Source organism: Amblyomma mixtum, chromosome 3 (assembly GCF_055824585.1).
Source record: "Amblyomma mixtum isolate Tamu chromosome 3, ASM5582458v1, whole genome shotgun sequence".
Classification (NCBI taxonomy): Eukaryota; Metazoa; Arthropoda; class Arachnida; order Ixodida; family Ixodidae; genus Amblyomma; species Amblyomma mixtum.
The window spans coordinates 278,952,572-278,962,696 of NC_143014.1; the positions used below are offsets into that span (position 1 = coordinate 278,952,572).

Consider the following 10,125-nt stretch of genomic DNA (forward strand, 5'->3'; position numbering starts at 1 on the left):
ACATCTTTTCCCGGCTTCATGTCCGTCTGTCGGCGCCGGCTCGACTGACAGGAACAGACTGATATTTTTTTATCTATACTAAGAAGATAGCGCAGCGAACGTAATGCACAAACAGCGCTACTTCAAATTACACCTTACCAATTATATCGCTGCTCAGCACGCGCTCTTTAAGCTTCTGTGTGTCGTGAATTAGATATTTAGGTGGTGCGTTTCAAGTCTAGTTGTAATACTAACGAAGGGTAACTATGGGTCCTACAAAGAAACCACCGAAAAAAAAAAGAACCCGCAGCAGTGAACGGCGGTCGAAATACTGAGCTATATACACATGAAACCTGGGCCCGCATTCTAACTTCAGGTAGTTTTCGGCAACACCCTATGTGCTGAAACGGCGGAGTCAATGCGTTGCACTCGCCGCAGCAAAAGTACAGGCGGCCCTTTTGTCCTTTGCCCACAAACGAAACGCCACCAAACACTTCAGCCAAACCTTCACTTGCGTATCCGAGGCCACAGTAAAGAGACAATACGATGCTGTTTGTTCGCTCAGTGGGCCTGAACAAATACAAACAATATTTGATACAGTGTTTTTTTTTTGTACCTCTAAGTCCTGAAAAAAAAAAGTAATTTGCGTAACTTAACTGTTTTTGCATGCTCGCCTGCCACTTACCGTCTACTCATGAAGTTTTCTTATGTTTGCCGGTGCGCGTACTTCTCCTCAGGCCTTTGACGCGGCTTATAAGCTGTATATAATGTGCCGTTTAAATTACAGGACACTACAAGAAAAACAATATTCATGTAATTCTACCTCGTTAAAGATTGTCTTGTGCATGTTGGCCGAACACTACGCGCGAACGAACACGATGCGTGAATGCACGTGGCTCTTTGGACGTGCTCAACAGTAAAGCCAGCTCCTCCGATGAAAGAGCAAAGTTCCCCCAAAAAGGTACCGCCGAGATGCGCGGAGAGCAGAACCATCTGTTGGCAAACCCAAAAACCAAAATGACACGTGCCTGCACGCTGATTGGTGGACGCCGGCCGTGACGTCAGTGGACGCGCAGCGCGACGCCTTTTTTTCTACAAGCGTAGAACCACGCGGTGGCGCGATTTCGTGTTGGATTATGCTGAGCACGCGTCAGAATGACGCGCGTGTCCTACCATCCGCGCGGCAATCGTGCCCAAAAACGCGTCATGCGGTTCCAGCTTTACGCGATGCAAACTACAAAAACAACGTGAAACGTCACCACGCTTGGAGAACCATTGCAGATGCCCTCAACGGAGACGGTATGTACCAAATTTGTGCATGCGTGGTGTGGTTGTCTTATTTCCCTGTTTGTTCAATGCACGTACGTACAGGTGCCCCAGAAGTAATACGGGCCGCCGCGGTGGCTCAGTGGTTATGGTGCTCGGCTGCTGACCCGAAAGACGCGGGTTCGATCCCGGCCGCGGCGGTTGAATTTCATTGGAGGAGAAATTCTAGAGGCCCGTGTACTGTGCGATGTCAGTGCACGTTAAAGAACCCCAGGTGGTCGAAATTTCCGGAGCTCCCCACTACGGCGTCTCTCATAGCCTTAGTTGCTTTGGGACGTTAAACCCCATAAACCAAACCAAACCAGAAGTAATACGGAGCACGCGAGCGGTGGCAGAAATGAAAAAAACTGCATGCCAGCACGCTCAATCAGCAGATGCGCAGCGAAGAGCGAAGGGGCGTCGGCACATCCGGCTGACCCATCTCTTGATGCTCGCGTTATCGCCTCAACGAGTGAAGCTGCGCTGCTACCATCCTTGCCCGCCAGGGGCGCTTTCAATACACCATGGTTTGTTGTTCGTCGCGGCCCTGCAGAAATGTTTGCCATCGGCACCGTGCGCTTTATGCTTCGGCAGGAACTGCATTATCTTTGTGCGCGGAGCAGCCGAAGTTTGTGCTACACATGGCGGCGAGTTTGTGCGCTGACGAGTATAAGCATTCGAGCAACGTTTTGGCAAATGCGGTGACAACTTTGCTTCGCTCTAGGGAACACATGACAAAAAAAAAAAACAATAGCATGCATGTGCTGTCTTTGATAAAAATAGGCGCTCAACGGCATAGCAAGTGGGCTAAGAATTCAAGACCACTTTCTTCAACACAAATTCACTTTCTTACACTGGACTACCTTTGAGAGCAACCCGCCGAGTCCCTTCCTCGGCGCATGGTCGATATCATTAACGTGAGCGGGAGCTTCACCCGTCATTAAACTTTGAGTTTGCATGAAAAGTGCCTTTGAAAGTTTTTTTTTAATCGCTTCCACCCTGTTGCGCTTTTCTTCTTGCATGTTTGCAAAATATAGCCGATAGAGGACGACTAAATGAGAGACAAGCTCGTTTTTTGTTTGTCGTTTTTTCCTCCATTGTAAGAAAGCAAATTTGTTCCAAGGGAAGTGATCCTTAATTAGTTCAGTTGCTATACTGTTGAGCCCCTATCTTTATAATGAAAACAATGAATGCAACACATGAATGTTTTTTTATGCACTTCCTTGAACTAAGAAAAAGTTCATCACACTTGCTAAACCTACGGACGAAGCATCTGTATTCTATAGCTCGCGCACAAGCTCGATGAACACATCATGAGCTTGTTCATCGCGATAAAAGCACCGCGAACTTCTTGACGAACGCAGAAAGGGGCGACGATCAGGGTAAGACGTTCCATTGTTAGATCAGTGTCTGTCTCTCTCTTCCCTTTCTGCGTCCTTAGTGAAGTTTGCTCTTTTTTCATTGTCACAAACTCGGCGCGAAGCGAAGAGCGAACCACGGCGGTCTCGCGGGCTGAAAATGGTGGCATTCCTGAAAAAGCAAAAAGTTCAACCTGCCGAACGCCACTTTCTACACGGCGCGGACAAACAGCAAACCCTTGCATGATGTATTGAAAGTGCCCCTGGCGAGCACTGACGGTAGCAGCGCAACTTCGCTCGTGGCGGCGACAGCGCGACCATCAAGTTATCGAGATGGGTCAGCCGGATGTGGCGACACCCCTTCGCTCTTTGCCACCCATGTGCTGATAGAGGGCGCTGGCATGCAGTTTTTTCCATTTCGGCCACCGCTCGCGTGCTCCATATTACTTTGGGGCACCTGTACATGCGCTTCGACTAGCTTGTGAGCGTGGCCTGTTTACGCGCCTTTTTCTATACACTTCGTTTTCGTACGCTGGCTGGCACAGAGCGTGCCGCCGCGCTTTTTTTCGTTTATTTGCGAGAGAACAAGTTTCTTAATTGCAAGCTGTGTTGTTTCGTGGGCTCTGATTGACAAGAATTTTCCTGGAAGAAAATACCAACAACAAAAAGATAGCACGGACTAATGCAGACTTCCCGAGTTGCTTTTTTTCTTTTCCGTGGAAAATAAATTTGTGCAGTACATTTCAGTAGTGGCATTACCTTCCTGCGTGCGCATCTGTGTGATTGCTTCCAGTAACACTTTTTACTCCTATGCAGTGACGCAAGGGATGAAGCGGTGGAAGTCTCTGCGAGATACCTTCATAAAAAAAGGGAAACAAGCGACAGCTGCGAAAAGTGGTGCCGGCGCGGACACAGCCGTCACCGTGCGGTGGCCGCATTATAATCAACTGCATTTTCTGTTCGACACGCTGGAATACCCCGAGTAAGCACTTCTTTCGAATCATGCACATTAAACAGCTATATACGTAAATGTACTTTCGAAGTGAATTAATCCTGCTTTTCATAGTGTCGAAGTGTTGGCAGTAGCTCGCGGTTCATTTCTCTGCATGTTTCATTTTTTTTTTCATAATAATCAGGTTCAAGCAAGTTGCGAAATTTCCGGAGTACAAGTCGTGTTGCTTTTACAAAAATTTTGAAATATTGTGTTTTCGCAATCTTTATCATTCATGCAGAACGGACGGGAACCTCGTATGTAACCAAGACGTGGACATGTTCACCGAAACGAGCACTGCGTGTCTCCAGAGTAAAAGGCCCGGTACCCGTGACACTGAAGCCGATCTGTGTGCTTCCAGCTTTTCTACCACCCCTACACAGGAGGATGGGAGTGGATGTTCTAGCCCCACACCAGCACCATCACCAGCCAGCAGCACATCATGTCTGCCACAAAAAAAGAAAAGGGGCCAAGAAAAGGCTTTTGAAAAAGAAATAGGAAAATAAGGAGAATTGGCTTCAGAACGAGCCGACGCTTCTGAGTTGTACGGGCTTTTTATAGGGGACAAGCACAGACGGTGCCCACAGCGTCTTCGAGGACTGTTTGAGATGGAACTTCTCCAAGTCGCAGCTCACTATGTGGACAACGAATAATGCCGAGTTGGCAGTTTATTTCGAAGAAGAAATTAAATAATCCTATAGTACAATTTTTCTTCTGATGCCTTGCATCTTTTTCCAAGAATTAGTTCCACAAAATTGAGGCACTATTCTTGCACTTCCTCACAATTGGGTTCTTCAATGCCAGGGAACTTTTCCTTCGTTCACGAAGTATGCAGCATACTGTTTGCGCACCTGCACTGCTGGTTGAGCACTCTTCCGTGCATGCGTTGGCTGCAGGCCAAATGTTGCCGAATATGTCTCAAGTGATGCTCTCCACGCACCGTCAATCATATTGCCATATACATCTTCGTGGTCGCCAAATCCAACTGGGCTGTATGAAGAGCGTCCACTGGACTCCATGCACAAGAAATTGCGCAACACGCATGCTGCCTTCACAGCCCGTTTGGTATTTTCAGGACTCAGGTTGATGGGGCGAAGAAAAATTCTGAATCATGCCCGCAGGATGCCACAGGCATTCTCTACGCATCTCCTGCAAAAAAATAAAACAAGGAAAATGCATTCACAACAAGGCGATTCCTTCAAACGACAAAAATCAGGTTTTCATGTGGCAATCATTTTTTAGTTGTGGCAAGTTAACGACTAGGGAAATAATTTTGGAGTTGTGCAGCAGAGGAAGAAAACTTGAGCTCAGATTTAGAGTAGAAATTTGTGGCGGCAATAACAAATCGGAAAATCGTGTCTTAAACCGCTTATTAGAGAAAGGGAAATACCAGGTAATTCGTTGTACCGAGGACATGAGGGGTACAGTGTAATGTAGAAACCACGGTTTTTTAACTTTTTCTGTATCGGCTTTTGCAGAAGTACTTGCTGCAAGGCTTCTCAACCGCTTGGCTATTCGGTGTTCTCATACTGAATAAAAATGGGAAAGGAGGGGGAGCAACGCACAGAAAAAGAACAGACAGCCCAAACATTCCATCTGTGTGGTCTACTCTCCTGTAGATGTTATGGCCCACTGCTCCCCTCTTATTTAGTGCGGATGAACACACAACTAGCCCAGTTATGTACCAAACTTTTCAATTCGTTACACTCATACCAAGGAACTTGCTGTGCATGACAGCATAATTATGACGTCAAAATAAACAGTAGCTGAAAACGATGTACTTTCCCTTTCAGTTTAGTTTATGGGGTTTAACGTCCCAAAGCGACTGAGGCTATGAGAGACGCCGTAGTGAAGGGCTCCGGAAATTTCGACCACCTGGGGTTCTTTAACGTGCACTGACATCGCACAGTACACGGGCCTCTAGAATTTCTCCTCCAAAGAATTTCCAGCCGCCGCGGCCGGGATCAAACCCGCGTCTTTCGGGTCAGCAGCCGAGCGCCATAGCCACTGAGCCACCGCGGCGGCATACTTTCCCTTTCAAGAGGAAATGGGAAATACAGACACACCGTGCACGGCTCAGACGGTAGTTGAATATTCGTTCAGCTGGGTCTTCCCTAGATCCAGGGAATGGTTTCATAAAGCCTTCTCTCAAGTGGAAGGCGTCGTCCCCGATAAAGGCATACGAGAGTGTTTTGTTGGAGCCAGGCAGCTGTGAATGTGAAGGCAGCTGCAGCAGACCAGCATGCAGTTGTCGGCCAATCGGAGAGCGTTTGAAGACGCCTCCATCACTTATGCGGCCAGGAGCCCCAACGTGGATGAGGCGAAACAGATATCTACTGTCTGCTACAGCCACAAGCACGATCGAAAATGTGCCCTGTAACAAATAAGCACGAAAAGGTACTTTTGGTCAATAGACAAGGCCACAAGAAATGTAAAAAAGAAATTGGATATGAGGCAGCACTAAGCCGTACAAAATATCAATGCCTAAAAACAGTATATATTCAAGCAAGTGAATCTGTCAGTGCTTGAGCACGGGCAATCATGCGCTTATATGTACAGGGTGAAACATCGCAATTTTTCCGTCCACATTAACCCATGGGAACGTTCATTACTACTGTGCCATTTCCCTTATGATTGTAGTAGATACTGCCAGAGTTTGCTGGTGCCACAATCTGAACGTGCTTGCCATCCACAGATCAGAGGCAGTTGGGGAACTGCCACCGCTTCCAGAAGCCATCAGCAATGCTGCACCACATCTGCTCGTTTGGAGGCTGCAAGGGTGCAAACCACAGAAGTAATGCCAATTGCATGAAATAGTTAAAGCACAGTTTTGGCAACAGTTGTGCCTCAGGAAAAAGCCACCACAGGATTTAAGCAAGTGTAAATAACATCACAGACTCTTAAAAAAGATAGCCTGGGTCTTGGAAGAGGCAGACTGTCATTGCACAACAGCATGCATTTATTATAAATGACGCACCTTCATGTACTGAGGAGCGAGATCATCCCACAGCACTTGGAGAGTCAAGTGGATCGCTTCTCGTGCAGTCTCCAGACTGACGCGGAAGTCCTTGGCAACGTCAACAATAGCATTACCTGAACATAGATACCTGTCGTGTGCCCAAAATTGCAGAAAGTATCAATAAACGTCCATATATTGCAGAGGTGTCTTTTCAGAAGAGTAAATACGCCCAAGGCCAAGCACCACAAGTTTATAGGTCATTCAATCATTATTATTAACGCAATTCTTAAGCCGTGCTTTTAACCAGGTTCTTTACCTGCAGAATGGCGTTATTTCATTCAAGAACGAAAGACCATACGCATCGATATCACATCAATGTGTTGCGTATATCTGATTTATACCTGTATATTACATGCATATGCATTTGGCTGGGCAACCTCGCTGTACGAAATGTGCGGGCTCCAAAAAATCAAGCACACATACAAAGTCCACAGTACACTCGTCCATATATATATTCATGCAATTAAGTTACCTTAATGTCATAGCCAGACGCTCGCCGGATGAGATGGGCTCCTGAACGACGTGCATCTTTGCGATCTTTCCCGCACATGGCCATGAATTAAGTCAAAGAGTTCGGGGGTCATTCGATAATATTTGAAGAACAGCTCCGGATCCTGTTCCCTCATAACCTGAAACTGCACATAAGAAATACATAAGTTTCAGGGCTTCATATCTCATCGCTAATGCTGGCAAGACAATTTGAAATAATATTAGCAGTGTGTGGTACCCGCTCTCTTGTTTTTTACTCAGCCACGCAGGTCACTCCCACATCAACCTCCTGATCCGCTTTTTTTCTTGCTTCAGTATCAGTCTTCCCCTTAATAGCAGCAGTCGCCTCCGCTGCTCGGTATAAAGCGGCCAAACTCCATTTTCTACGTGCACTGGTAAACAAGCAGCGACCGCTCAGCATGCGGAAGGTACATATACGCAGTTTCGCACGTAATCTTGCTGTTCTAAATAAAGTTTGATAAATACACTTTGGAGCAAATGTCGCTGTATAATTACATGCAGATTGTTTTTATTGTAGTGTCCTGTAATTTAAAAGGCATATTATATATGCGGTAACAGAGATAATTTGTCGCATTGGGTGTTGTGTGGTCTGGCAACCTGGAAAACGCGGCGCCACAGCGCCGCTTCATTTTTCTCGTGCGGGTGCTCGCGCGTCGGCGGCAACGCGCTCGTTCGCCGCGCGTGGCGTTTTTCGCTCCCGAAAAACGCTCCATGCGGTTCCGGCTTTGCCTATGAAAAAACCAAGTTCGGCCAAAAAGTTTCAACCGAGATGAGCGGAGAGCAGAGCCATCTGTTGGCAAACCAAAAAACCAAAATGACACGTGACTGCACGCTGATTGGAGGACGCTGGCCGTGACGTCAGTGGACGCGCCGCGCGATGCGTTTTTTTTCTACTTCGCGCAGAACCACGCCGCAGCACGATTTCGTGATGGATTATGCTGGGCACGCGTGAAGCTGGAACCGCATGGCGCGATTTCGTGCGCGAATGCCGCGCGGATGGTGGGACGCGTGCCCAGCATAATCCGTCACGAAATCGCGCCGCCGCGTGGTTCTACGCGGAGTAGAAAACGCCTCGCGCGGCCCGTCCACTGACGTCACGGTCGGCGTCCACCAATCAGCGTGCAGTCACGTCTCATTTTGTTTTTTGGTTTGCCAACAGGTGGCTCTGCTCTCCGCGCCTCTCGGCGGAACCTTTTTGGCGGAACTTTGTGGTTTCCTCGACAAAGCGGGCTGTACTGGTGAGCGCGTACAAGGAGTCACGTGCATTCAAGCATCGTGTTCGTTCGCGCGTAGTGTTCGGCCAGTATGAACAAGACAACCTTTAACGAGGCCCTAATCACCGAAGTGGGAAAAACGTATTGTCTTGTGTGACGTACACGACCAGAACTATAAAAACAACATAAAACGTGACCACGCTTGGAGAACGATAGCAGAACGGAAAACGCGGCGCGACAGCGCCGCTCCATTTTTCTCTGTAGAAGAATTGCAGATTGGGCTAGTTGATGTAGATCCGTAATGGTGGTTCAACAGCTCAAACACACACAGGCCAAGAAGGAGACAAGACGCGCACACAGCGCTGAACTTACAACTGATTTTTTATTAGGAAGAAGCACGTCATGATATACACACGAAAAAACAGTGCACATGCGTAATGTCAACAATCTCCTAGAACTGATAAAATGTAAAAGCGCTATAAAAGCACGTGTGCATACGCAGAACCACTATCCACTATGTAGCATATTCATTTCTCGAAGAGATAATGTTACAGATGGCGTACTCACGCACCCTTTATCTTTCCGGATAATATGAAAGGCTTCAGCAATTTATCTAGTGCGCTGGTCAGAATGAAAAAAACAACACATCAGTGTCACCAAAAAACGGCGTGCATTTGCATGTGGAACAATGCTTCGCTAGGTTAGTTTCTTCTTTAAAGAATTAGCGTGCTCCATGAGCCGCACGTTAATACGGCTCATTTTTCTCGTGCTGGTGCTCACGCGTCGGCGGCAACGCGGCCGTCCGGCGCTCGTCACGTTTTTCGATCGCGAAAAACGCTCCATGTGGTTCCGGCTTCAGAATGACGCGCCCGTCCCATGATCGGCGCGGCAATCGCGTCCGAAATCGCGCTCGAAATCGCGCCATGCGGTTCAAGCTTTAGGTTGTAATCTTTGGCCCCCTCACTGTCACTTGGTTTTTGGCATATATTGTGCTGGGTTTTCCTCGAAAATAAACAGTTGTTAGTCAGCGCCCGTCCTGTCGTCAGTGTTTCTTCTCTTGTCTCCCTCTGTTTCTCGCGCTGGTCATTTCGAATCATGTCCCACCAACTTGCCCAATTGGCAATTTTGATAAGCTGCTGGGTTGTTGGCAGAGAATGGCGCATTATATTTAGATCCAGGGGAAAAAGTAACGGAGAGGAATCTTCTTGGCGTGCACTCGCACGCTACATAAGGGATGCACGCGCCCTACCGCGCTGAACCTGAAAGACGCTGTGACGACCTCTATACAGCAGGAACCTATAGGCACCCTGTGCACGTAACCCCGCCGCGACGTGCGCGCCACTGGCGGCGGCATGCGTTTCCTGTCAGGAAGACGGGGGCAGTCCGACCGCTCCGGTAGCGTGTTGAACGTCGTGACGAAGTTGCTGTACTCCTTCTTCTTGGTCATCTATCGCGCACAGAAATAGCTGGACGCATTCCTCTGTTAAAGGTTGCAACCATACCTTCATAAATTCGCCAAGAAGCATAAGTTTTTGCGGCCAACTAACAAGAGCAACTAGGAGAATTCACACGCGAGTGCTGGGCTTTGCTCAGTCGTCCGCAGAAACAATTTTGCGCTCTAGTTTATCCATCATACAATTTTAACGAAGTAGACGCCTGCTAGACCTATAAAATTGCAGTAAGCTAGCCCCCTGGATAACATTTTGTGGAACGGGAGGAGGAAGGGTTAAGAGCGCGCACCGTCAGTTT

At 47.8% G+C, this 10,125-nt stretch overlaps 2 pseudogenes; one reads left to right on the top strand and one right to left on the bottom strand.

The window, feature by feature from the left end:
* Positions 1 to 1,115: 1,115 nt before the first annotated feature.
* LOC149354995 (uncharacterized) lies at positions 1,116 to 4,131 on the top strand (annotated as a pseudogene).
* Positions 4,132 to 4,704: 573 nt separating this feature from the next.
* On the bottom strand, positions 4,705 to 9,823 carry LOC149354996 (uncharacterized; annotated as a pseudogene).
* Between the last annotated feature and the right edge of the window lie 302 nt (positions 9,824 to 10,125).